Source organism: Schistocerca americana, chromosome X, assembly GCF_021461395.2.
Source record: "Schistocerca americana isolate TAMUIC-IGC-003095 chromosome X, iqSchAmer2.1, whole genome shotgun sequence".
In the NCBI taxonomy this organism is placed as follows: domain Eukaryota; kingdom Metazoa; phylum Arthropoda; class Insecta; order Orthoptera; family Acrididae; genus Schistocerca; species Schistocerca americana.
The window spans coordinates 596642841-596655666 of NC_060130.1; the positions used below are offsets into that span (position 1 = coordinate 596642841).

A 12826-nucleotide genomic window follows, 5' to 3' on the forward strand; every position below is an offset into this window, starting at 1 on the left:
TATTAATTGAAAGTTAATGCTGTTAAGAAATTCATGACTGTATGTTGCTTTTTAAATAAAATATTACGGAGTTTTTCAGCGTGCCTCTCCGCTTGCGATATATCTCGAAGTTGGTCCTTACAAATCGATTGTTTCGGTGCGACTCACACGCATCGCATCTGCTTCTTAACGACAACAATAGTAAAGAAGGAACAATTCTTGAAATACAGTATGCGTCCCCATTTTGCAAATTTTTAGAAAATAATCCCAGAAAGGCCTCCTTCCTAACCTCTGCTAGAAATTGTTTAGAAAATGATATTAGCGTTCTAAATGTACCGATTTTTCACGTGGCCGGTGCTCTTCCTCGTAAATGACATGCACAGGTTTCACTTTGAGATATAATGCACGCAGCAACTACCATGTTTTTCTGTTATCTGATCTTGCATATTTCGATACTCTTCATACATTTTTAAGCAATTTTCATGCATAATTGCATGCATATTTTAAGATTTTTATGATGCATGTAATCCGGTCTCTATTTATTACCATTTTACGTCTTCATTCTTCATTTTTACATATTTGCAGCCCTCTGCATATAGAGGGCTTCGAATTGTAGCGTGTAACCTGGCGGTGTGTAACGTAACTATGTCGTTGCGTGAGAAACAGAGGGCTGTAATCGAGTTTCGAAATCGAAGAGTTCGTCCACACATGGAGCATCCTCTCCTTCATCATGACAATCCGAGACCACACACGAGTGCAGCGACATCTGTAACAATCCGACGCTCTGGATTCACTGTCATCGATCACCGTCCATACAGTCCCGACTTGGCCCCACCCGGTTTTCATCTGTTTCGAAAGCTTATTAAACGCCTTCGACGACTTCACTTGGATGGTGTTAACGCGGTGTCAGCAGAGTTAAGCTTGTGGCTCGTCACAGTGCCGATATTAACAAACGGGTGTCTCGGTAGGAGAAAAGTGTTCGTCGCCAGAGAGACTATGTTGACAAATAGATATGTAGACATGAAAAATAAAGATGTAGAATGTTAATGATGTTTGTTTTATTTAAAAAGCTTTGAGGAGTTTCATATAGAGGACTCAGAGGCATCAGTTTCAGCACGTCCTCGTACGTAGATACGCCACATATTCTACAGTGACATGCATCCAGAAGTGATTTACGACTCAGAACGAGTCGACAGTTCGTTTTCCCTTCAAAATTAATAAGAATTAAGACTCGTTAACACAAGAAGATGACTCGCTGTTGAGCGGATATTGACATAGACACAATGTTTGTACCAAGTCATCGCGAGAAAAATGCTTAAGATATCACGAAATTTAATTTACATACACGTGAGCTATCCACGTCGTACTGATTAATATTGGATCATATGTTGACACCAATAATTCTATTTTTCTGAAAAGTTGTGCAAAGCATGTTTGTAAAACTAGAATCAGAAACGGTCTTCCTAAATGCTTCAACGCTGAACAATAATAGAGAAATCCGAAAAACACATGGAAACACTTATTTCCCACAATTATTCTTAAAACTAATGAGTTTTGTATAAGTATAATTCATATTATAGTATAAAATTGTAATATTTTATAAGTCATTCAGTAGTACTGCACTAAAATGAAATGTGAATCTTTAACTTATTTACAGATCATAGAAACTATTCCCCGTGGAATCAAAGGAATCAGCGTCCGAAGCTTTACGAATAACATTCTATCGCATCCGCTTATCCTGTCTCAGACGTACTATATAATCACAAGGATATTATAGTTCTGCGATTGGCTAAAGAATGAATAATTCAACCCAGCAAGTCGACAATTTAATTTTCAAATAATTGAAGTTGGTGAGCTAACGGAATGGCATGTGAGAGGTAAACAGGAAGAAATGGTCGACTGGTATTCTGAACAGCCGATGGAATTCATCTTTCGCTGTAAAATTCATCTTCTGGTGGAACTCAAATGTGTAAGATTGTAGTACCACAACGCCTCCCATCACACGGATGGAATTCATCTTTCGCTGTAAAATTCATCTTCTGGTGGAACTCAAATGTGTAAGATTGTAGTACCACAACGCCTCCCATCACACGGATGAGTCTAATGTGTATTCGGCCACAGATCAATTTCACAAAATAGTAAATATGTAAGCTTGAGCTGCAGATAAATTGTAATTAAAAGTTAAATAATTCGCGCATAAGGTATCGTAAATGGTTACAGGGCACACTGCAACGGGTTAAAAGGCCGTGTACAATGTTCACAAATTATCTGATAATACCAAAACTAGTTTTACACCGTTTATTGATACGTCGTCGCCGGCCAGAGTGGCCGAGCGGTTCTAGGCGCTACAGGCCGGAACAACGCGACCGCTACGGTCGGAGGTTCGAATCCTGCCTCGGACATGGATGTGTGTGATGACCTTAGGTTAGCTAGGTGTAAGTAGTTCTAAGTTCTAGGGGACTAATGACTTCAGAAGTTAAGTCCCATAGTGCTCAGAGCCATTTGAACCATTTTTGATACGTCATCAATAATTCCCGTATACACTGCGTGCAATGCACATACTACACGCTTTCGGCAGACATTGTACCATGACGACACTGTTGTCTTTCTATTAATGCCTTTCGTGGTCGGCCGCGGTGGCCGTGCGGTTCTAGGCGCTTCATTCCGGAACCACGTGACTGCTACGGTCGCAGGTTCGAATCCTGTCTCGGGCATGAGTGTGTGTGATGTCCTTAGGTTAGGTAGGTTTAAGTAGTTCTAAGTTCTAGGGGACTGATGACCTCAGATATTAAGTCCCATAGTGCTCAGAGCCATTTGAACCATTTTTTTGACTTTCGTGCTCTCTTATCTGACCGTCCGTGAAACTGAATCGGTATATCCCCGCAATGAATGGGCTGCTGAGCTCAACAAGATGAAAGATATTAGTTTTATCCAGTTGGATACGAGCGTAAGAATTTCCAGTGAGACGCATTACTAATGTACAGTGGAAAGAAAGCATTGCCGTTCTCGCTGTAGATAGGCCAGTCTGACTCGACCGACAACTGTGTAACCCTCAGCCAATGGCGTCATGGAGACGTGGTTTGGAGAGGTTTGGGGTCTGCACACCGCTCTCCCCGCCGTTGTCGGGTTAGCAGACCTGAGCTGCTGCCGCTACTGCCCCGACAGGTAACTCCTCACCTGGCATCTCGAGGCTGATGCATCCGGTTCCAACCCTGCCAACAAGGAAAAGTCATACGCAGTACCGGGAATCGAACCCAGTTCCCCGCACTGCGATCAGCCGCACTGACCACTCAGCTATGGAAGCAGACAATGTACAATGAAATGAATAGTCTGTAATGGTAGAAGACAGTCATTCTTAATTTACGTTAGATTTTCGCCAACTTCTACTCCGTTGTCTAAGTAAGTAGGATTTGATCGATATGCCATACTGCTTGTAGAAAATATTCTCTCGCGTGCAGCTAGTTCCTTTGCGAACCGTAATTCCTTCTCTTATAAGGCTTCGTTAGGAAGACTGCCTTTCTGAGTGGTGTAGAAAGAGTCTACAGCAGGAACGGCAATGCTTTCTTTCCACTGTACATTAGTAATGCGTCCCACTGGAAATTCTTGCGCTCGTATCCAACTGGATAAAACTAATATCTTTCATCTTTTTGAGGTCAGCAGCCCACTCATTGCGGGGATATACCGATTCAGTTTCACGGACAGTCAGATAAGAGAGCACGAAAGTCAAAAAAATGGTTCAAATGGCTCTGAGCACTATGGGACTTAACTTCTGAGGTCATCAGTCCCCTAGAACTTAGAACTACTTAAACTTAACTAACCTAAGGACATCACACACATCCATGCCCGAGGCAGGATTCGTACCTGCGACCGTAGCGGTCTCGTGGATCCAGACTGTAGCGCCTAGAACCGCTCGGCCACACTGGCCGGCTCACCGGGCACTCGCTGTACCCACACCCTGCCATCGGATCGCCACATTGTGTACCTTGATTCGTCACTCCACACAACGTTTTTCCAATGGTCAATCGTCCACCAATGTATACGCTCCTTACACCAAGCGAGGCGTCGTCTGGCATTTACCGGCGTGATGTGTGGCTTATGAGCAGCCGCTCGATCGTGAAATCCAAGTTTTCTCACCTCCTGCCTAACTGTCACAGTACATGCAGTGGATCCTGATGCAGTTTGGAATCCCTGAGTGATGGTCTGGATAGATGTCTGCCTATTACACATTTCGACCCTCTTCAACTGTCGACGGTCTCTTGTCAGTCAACAGACAAGGTCAGCCTGTACGCTTTTGTGCTGTACGTATCCCTTTACATTTCCACTTCACTATCACATCGGAAAGAGTGTACCTAGGGATGTTAAGGAGTGTGGAAATCTCACGTACGGACGTATGACACAAGTGACACCCAATCAACTGACCACGTTCGAAGTCCGTGAGTTCCGCGGCGCGCCCCATTGTGCTCTCTCACGATGTCTGGTGACTACTGAGGTCGCTGATATGGAGTACCTGGCAGAAGGTGGCAATACAATGCACATAACATGAAAAACGTATGTTTTTTGGGGTGTTCGAATACTTTTGATTACATAGTGTATATAGAATGGTGTCGAGATTGACGCCTGAAAAGCATGGTATAGACACTGGCTAAACGTGTAAAAATGATTCACCGCACTAAAAATTTCATCTTGTCTCTGCGGATAAATTTTATAAACATGATATGTTTTGCAAACCGTCAGTGTTATCCCCGAAATTTCGGTCATGTAGTAGGACGTTACTCACTTGTTGTGATGATGTTTCGAAAGCGTACTACCTAACAATCTTCGGGTGAGTAGTTCGAAAAGTGTCAACAAGGGAAGTAAGATAGTGATTAAGGTGGAAGACTGGCTTTCAGGAAAACGTCGTATCAGTGTTCGTTTATCCGGATTCAGATTTTCTATGCTTTTCCTGCCCTTGATAATTCCAGCCTAGAGCTCCGTTGCATAATACCTTGATGTCATTGGTTGTTCCAATGTTTTTTTTTTTTTTCACTGAAAGTGACCTGCCTTTTTGTCATCAAGCGCTCAGTTCGTCAGAAAATTACAAACGACTAACGTCCACAGAACAGTTATCTGACTAAAATTGTCTTCGTAGACAACATGTCCAATGAAGCGACCACCATCCCAATAATTTGAGATATCATTTCACTTGAACTCACTACATCCCTACAAGAGCCACTCTTTGCACTAACGCTCTATTATAATAACAGAAAAATAGTAATTGGGAGACTTCACTGTTGGTGAAACATAATATTAGTTATTTAGTAATAGTAGGTAAGTAACTGAGCTAACGGCCTTGCCGCAGTGGTAACACCAGTTCCCGTCAGATCACCGACGTTAAGCGCTGTCGGGCTGGGCTAGCACTTGGATGGGTGACCATCCGGTCTGCCGAGCGCTGTTTGTGAGGCATAGTGAGGAGCTGCTTGAGAAGTAGCGGCTCCGGTCTCGTACACTGACATATGGCCGGGAGAGCGGTGTGCTGACGACATGCCCCTCCATATCCGCATCCAGTGACGCCTGTGACTGAGGATGACACGGCGGACGGTCGGTACCATTGTGCCTTCATGGCCTGTTCGGGCGGAATTTAGTTTAGTTTTTAGGGAAGTGATTATGTTACCTCTTGGTATATAGCAGGAAGAATTAAGCCTTTACCGTCTCAATACTAGACAGTTTAAGGAGAAACAGCAATTACGTACTATAAATCTTGAGTGTAATGGCTTCTACAACTCGGACCCGTGGGAGAACTTTTCTGTCATTTTTGTTTTTGTTTCCCGCAAAGAAATTTGTTTCCGTCATTCTGATAGCTTCACGTAGTCTGAAATTTTATTTGTAGGCCTCATCCTCGATATGCAACCTGAATTACGGTGACCCAGTAATATTTATAAACTGCCGCAATTGTTGAAATAGTGTTTTCCTTTTTCTTCATTTGGTCGGTTAATTCATTATCTGACGGAAGATCTGCATTTACCTGAGTTTTCATTTCGTGTACGCTTTCAAAAAATTACTCACTATTGTTTTCCGGGTGTTGGCCGATGTATCCTAAACAAAGTTTAAACTCGGTTAAAACTCATGAAGAAAGTTCATATCGCGATCTGCTACCAAATTTGATAGCTTGTAATGGTTTTCATCATGTTTAGATATTTTTGTGTGTCACATTAACGAGACGCCAACCTACTCGTTGTTGACAAATATAAACTTAGACAAAATTAAACTCCTTAATTATTGACAGAGTAACTGGAACTGTTATAATTTCGTTTCCTTGACGTCGAATAACATGTACAACGCAAAGCGCTCGGCAACTTGGACGGACATTTGCGCTTTAGTTAATTCTTAGTTCTCGCAAAAGACCAGAAACTTCCGTCAAGTTCATCTCCCTCGTCGCGTAGCGATTCGTGATGTCTCCCGAGAACATCTCTGTCTTGCTCAAACTGCAGCTTCCTCAACTGATGTAGCCATATCGTGTACTTAATACTGATGTTATTGTGTTGATGCGGAACTTCGTATTTCATTTTTTTTAAATCCCAAAGTAGGAACTTTTCTGGAGCGTGAAGAACGGTATACGGCACAGATGGGATGAATCTGTCGTATGTATGAAAGCTTGGTACGAGTTATGTGCTGGGAAATTATATTATGATTTAAGGTAATTCCCATACCTAATTTAAATGTTATGTAGGGGTATCCAAAAGATTTTGACTGTGTGTTTCAGTTATCTGCTACATGGGATAAACACAGTACCCTAAATACAGACAACTACCAGAAATAACTTAATTCTATATAAAAAAAACAGCCGCAAGTAGTGGACACAAATAAAAGGAAGAAATAAAATTTAGCAACAAAATGAAAAACCACAAAATAAGATAAACAGAACCATCATGATTACGGGGAAAGTATCACAAACAAATTTATAAGACAGGACGACAAGGGTACACAGAGTAAAAACTAGAAAAATGGAAGAGAAGATGGTAAAGACTCTAACACAGCTACACATACAGACACTGAATATAAAATATTTTCAGAAAACAAGACATAAAAACAGTCACACTCATACATTGACTGACACACTCAGAAATTTATAAGAAAAACAGTACATATTCAACGTTGGCACTACCCACAAGACAGTGAAAACAACTACAGGCATAACAACGAAATTCTGAATGCATAACACGAACATCAACAGTGCATCTTCATAGATTATGTGTAACATAAAATAAGTAAAATCTGAAAATAAATCGAATGCAGTTCAAGAGACAGTGTGCATCTAAGAGCCGAGAAGAAATGACCGGTGACTACGTTAAGCTCCAGCCTGTGCTAAAAACGAAAAAAAAAAATCAGCCATCATAACATTCGAAAAGGAACAATAAACGCAGTACGTAAATAGCAAAAATTTTTAATTCTTAAACAAGCCTGTTACAAGATCGTTGCAACAGAAAGCAAAAAAATTGTATATTCGTAATGCTTGCAGTATAATAACTTATGATGCTTGGCCAGTAAACGCGAAATACATTACAAAAAAATGTACAATGTGCTTAAGCTAAAAAAAATCATTAATATAAAATCTACAGTGGAACATAGCCAAGCAAAGAAACGTCTCACAAAAGGATTCAGTGTAAAACATATGGCTTTCAGTATTGATGGTGTGGTTACATTACATTAGTTTTATTCCATGGATTCCACAGAGACTGGTCTCTCGGATGTGAAAAGAAGCCAGGGACGTACATTTAATTTGAGTGCAATACAGTGAAGCTACTTTGCTGTATTATAGTGTTAATTATCTTTAGAAATTAATCTGAAACGTTAAATTTAAAAGTTACTGTGAACAGACTCTTCAATGAAGTAGGAGTTACCCAATACAAAGTATTTTAATTCAGTCTTAAATTCCAACATTTTATCTGTATGACATTTAATGTGCTCCAGAAGGTAGCTGGATAGGTTTGTACGGTCCTACAGTTATATTCATGCTTTTAATTATTTTTAGAGGAAAGAGAAGCATTGTTTATAGCAACGGAAGCTAACGATATGTATGTTTATTGAGAGGTAGTGTTTAGAATACCCAGTTTTTTGAAGATGTCCCCTCAGGATTTTATAGAATTAACATTAGATATAATTCTTATAACACGCGTCTGTATTCCGAATATACTGTCTCTGTACGTCGAGTTTCCTCAGAAAATGATTTCATAATTCATTATTTAATGGAAATGTGCAATATAAACTAGATTCTTCATCTGAAATCACCTATAGCTTTAACTACACGTACTACAAACATAGCTGAATTAAGGCGCTTCATTAAGTCTAGGCAATTACGGTTGTGATCCATCTGCAGTCTCAAACTTAACACTTTGTACTTCTTGTATTTCGTTGTTACGGAAACCTATTTTTATAGCTTGTGGAGTTAAATAGGAAGTACTTAACAATATGTAGTGACCTTGTCAAAGTTAAATGACAGTCCATTTGCCTTGAACCATTTGTTGATGTTTTCTAATTTTTAGTTAATTGCCTCCTTAGTAAGGAAATTGGTATTATTTTTTGTTCCTATACTTGTAACACACGTAAAAATTATAAAGTTGCCATCTTCTGAAACTGCATGAGGAAGATCGTTTGTATGTACGAGGAATAGCACAGGACCCAAAATTGAACCCTATCGTACAAATGTCTGATTTCTTCAAATTGTGAGTGTCTATTGGTATGTGATTGACATGAAACCAATATACATTGCTTTCTGTTATTCAGATAAGATAAAAAACCACGAACCTACTGTGTCTACTGTTCCAAAATGTTTCAACTTTTGCATTATACACAATTAAAAGCCTTAACCAAGTGACAAAGTACTAACATCGGTAGTAATTTTTGATTTATTGATTCTCGTATATTACCTGTCAAGCTAAATGTAGCCTGTTCAGAGGACAGTTCTTTCTGAAATCCTAACGGTAATTCTTTACCAATATTTTGTCTCCTTTCTTGTAAAGTGACTTGACAAACAGCATATTTAAGCGTCTCTAAGAAAGTACCTCTGTTAAAAGATTCATCACATAAGTAATTCAATATATTACTAGGTTCACCTGAACATCATTTCATTATGTGACTATTGATTTCATCATAACCCCTTGAAGATTTACTGTTAAGAGAACTGATAACCCTGAAAAGTTCTTTTGGAGATGTAGCATTAAGTTGAATTTTATCAGATTTTTTTGGAATGCTTTGCTTAGGAACTGCGGGCATAAGGACACGTTCATATCTAAATTATCTACCACTGACAGAAAAAAGTTACTAAAATTTCAAGCATTTTGGGGCTATTTTTGATTAGTTCATTTTCTACCTTCAAAGAAATTTCTTCATTTTATTGATCCGTTTTTCCTGTCTCATTTTTTGCTATGTTTCAAACATTTTTTTATCTTGTTGGTGGAGGAGCTTATTTTTTTATGGAGGTACATGTATTTTGAGCTTCTGACTATTTTGCTTAGAATATTACAGTAAGGTATGTAACTGATTTAACGCTGAAATTATCCGTGTCCCCTGATGCCATGTAGAATGTAGGAATGCAAAGGGTTCTGCTGCGATTTCTCAAGAAGGGGCGCAACTATTATCTGACAAAGCTTGCACATTCACACTGTTTGCCTTGATAACCCTGTGCTGGTATCAATGCATATCTGAATTTCTCTTGAACTTTGTATGTTGAGAACAAATGGACTCTTCTGTTGGGAAGACGTAATGGCACTGCCCTACCCTGCTGAATTTTCCTCAAACATTGCTTTGGCAGACAGGTACTATAGCAGCCAAATACATTACTGACATCTTCAAATTAATCGTTGGCATAAGGGTTGCAGCAAGACCGTAAAGTCGCAAAGTATGGATTACAGTTCGAGGCAACATTGCGCACTAGACTTCGGTCAATGAAATAATACGACAAACAACTGGGTCCCTCTTACACATTCAGTTCCGTATTTTGCGTCATCGTACAGCAGTGAAAGTTGATCTGGACGACAAGTAGAGCGACACAGAAATCTCAGTTCCTCGTCGAGGTTCATTACTTTCGTTTCTTTTAGGTATGCAATTACGACCTATTGTGGACGAATGGCAACACAGTTGCTTAAACAAGTGGGGGGGGGGGGGGGGTAAGAAGGAAAGCTTCTTCTTCAGCTCTGATTCTGCCTGTCTCCTACGACTTCATTTCAACGAACGGTGGATCATGAAGTACACTACCACCTTTCAGAAATGCTTTTCTAGATCGTTTAGTCTTGTGTTCCTGGATAAAAGTATAACATATTCTATTTTCTTAAAGTTAAATATTTCGTATCAAGTTCCAATTGTTAAAAGTGCCACTGAATATTCCCTCGTAGCCGTTAAAACACTGTATTTATATTCAGGAGTCTCTAAGTTCAGATCAGCATACGTTGATCCTTGTTAAAGTTTTCCAGCTCCGATGTGGTTCTTCTGTTATCAATATCCCTTAATCCCTGACTGTGTCATCTTGGAAGTTTAACGGCTTTCCTTAGAGTAATGCACGTATATTTATAGCTCATTAGGTTTTGTTAAGCGTACTAATAACATTAACCTGGTCAGTGCTATTTACGGACTTGTGAATCTCGTCAAACAGCAGGAAAAGCTAAGTTTCATATAATCGCAGCTTCCGGACTCCACATTGGGTCGTAGCGATCAGTTGTTTGGCTTCCAAAAATGCCGTAACATTCGAATACAAAACGTCTGACTTGATTTTACAGCTTTATGAGTCTGTAGTTTCGCAGAATTTTTCTGCGGCTACTGGAACAGGATAGTTTTAAGCCCACTTATAGATACGTGGAACACTCCGTTGCTGCAGCGGTCTTCGAAAATGCCTGCTAGAAAAGGAACTTGTTATATTACATATTCAATGAAGTAACTGATAGATATCCCGTAACACCGAATGGATATGTCATCATTTAGTGAGTTTACTTTTTTTTCAATCTCATAACTGCTTATCACTATACCCGTCATCTTTTAGCCTACGAGACGATTGAAACCATAGACTGTTGTCGATCATCCATCGAGAAATAATTTTAAAAGACAGAACGACATTTCCCAATCCTATGGAAATCCTCGATAGGTCTTACTTTTTGATTTTCACACATCAGTCGATTGCTGTTGGTTTCTCGAAAAATGTCAGATCATATGTTCCTAGTAATCTCTGTCCACTTGAGTAAGTGGCCAGTGTGCAATGATCTCACGTTGACGAGATGTTCCACTCTAATATCCCTTCCTTCTCTTTATATGGCGAAAATGCGTTGCATCGATGGTTATGACGCTTGAAGTGGCACCGTACCTCTCTGAAATAAATAGATGGAGTATATTTAATTCGGAAAACAAGGATTTAATTTAATATTTTCAGATGAAATTATAAAGTTCCGGTATTCTATAACAGATGACGAGACATAGTTTTGGATAAATAAAGCTGTGATGTGAGATGGATGTAACTTTCACCAATAAACAATAAGCACTTCAGATCTAGTTACAGGACTCACGGGATAATATTCCACGAAAGTTTCAATTTAAAATCAGGAATTAATCAATTAAATTTATCTTAGACTAACTGTAAGAATATTTAAGAGTATTTGCTCTTCACACCAAGCATCTTACCCTATTTGTGTTACAAGTTACAAGTTCTACATTTAACTTACACGGATCTCCATAAAGTATGAGCAGCGACTAAATGCTTCAAATGACTCTGAGCACTATGGGACTTAACAGCTGAGGTCACCAGTCCCCTAGAACTTAGAACTACTTAAACCTAACTAGCGTAAGGACATCACACACGTCCATGCCCGAAGCAGGATTCGAAACTGCGACCGTATAAGTCGAGCAGCGACTACATTTTATTCTATTATGTGCACTATCTGATCAAAAGTATCCGGACAGACTTATGTAATGCGGAAACGACTTCTAATGTCACGAGAGGCGGGGCCGCCAGCATAAAAGGAGGCGAGGAGTACTGACTTGTCTACAGAGAACCAATAACAAACGAATAGGTCGGTCAGGATAGCTCAGTCACTTCGAAATTGGATTAGTCATAGTAACCCAGCCATTATAGAAATTTATAACTGTTCCAAAACTGCCTAAGCCACGATGGAATGATCACAGCTAAACTAAGATCAGTCAGACCTCACGTAACATCGGGTAGGAACCACAGAGCATAGCGTACGGTGGCTGTAAAAAATCGCATGAAATCACCAAAAGTATCACTCGTGAGTTAGTTCCAAAGTGCTTCCAGCAGTGCAGATAGCACGATATCTGCGTAAGGATGTCAGAAGTGGTTGAGCAGCTCCCCCAAAGTCACACATTTCTGTAGTCGATGCTAAGCGATGCTTCATGTATTGTAATGAGCAACGCCAAAGGACAGTGGATGAGCGGAAACGAGTGATTTGGAGTGATCAATCACGCTGTAACATGATCCAATCCGATGGCAGGAATGCCCACCTGTCATAATGGATAGTGCAAACAGTGAAGTACAGAGGAAGTTGTGTTACGATATGGATGTGTTTTTCGTGGTTAAAGAGTGGTCCCCTTATTGCGATTAATAAAACGCTTCATGTGGAAGGATATGAAGACATTTTGCAGCATTGTGTACTGCATACAGTAGAGGAAAAACTCGGAGACGATGACCGTTTACATAAGCAGGTGGATGCACCCTATCAGAAAGTAGCATCTGTGAGGTAATGGTTTGTGGGCAATAATATTCCTGAAATGGAGTGACCTGCACAGTCTCGATATGAACGCAGTGGAACACTTTTGGGATAAGAAAGCCGACTTCGCTCCAGACCCCAGCGTCCATCATCATTATCTTCTC

At 40.0% G+C, this 12826-nt stretch overlaps 1 protein-coding gene and 1 pseudogene across 2 annotated transcripts in view; both read left to right on the forward strand.

The window, feature by feature from the left end:
- The window catches only part of LOC124554978 (elongation of very long chain fatty acids protein AAEL008004-like), a 338538-nt gene that overhangs the window by 97125 nt on the left and 228587 nt on the right, over nucleotides 1-12826 (forward strand). The gene's annotated exons all lie outside the window — the stretch shown is intronic.
- LOC124557598 lies at nucleotides 5299-5416 on the forward strand (annotated as a pseudogene).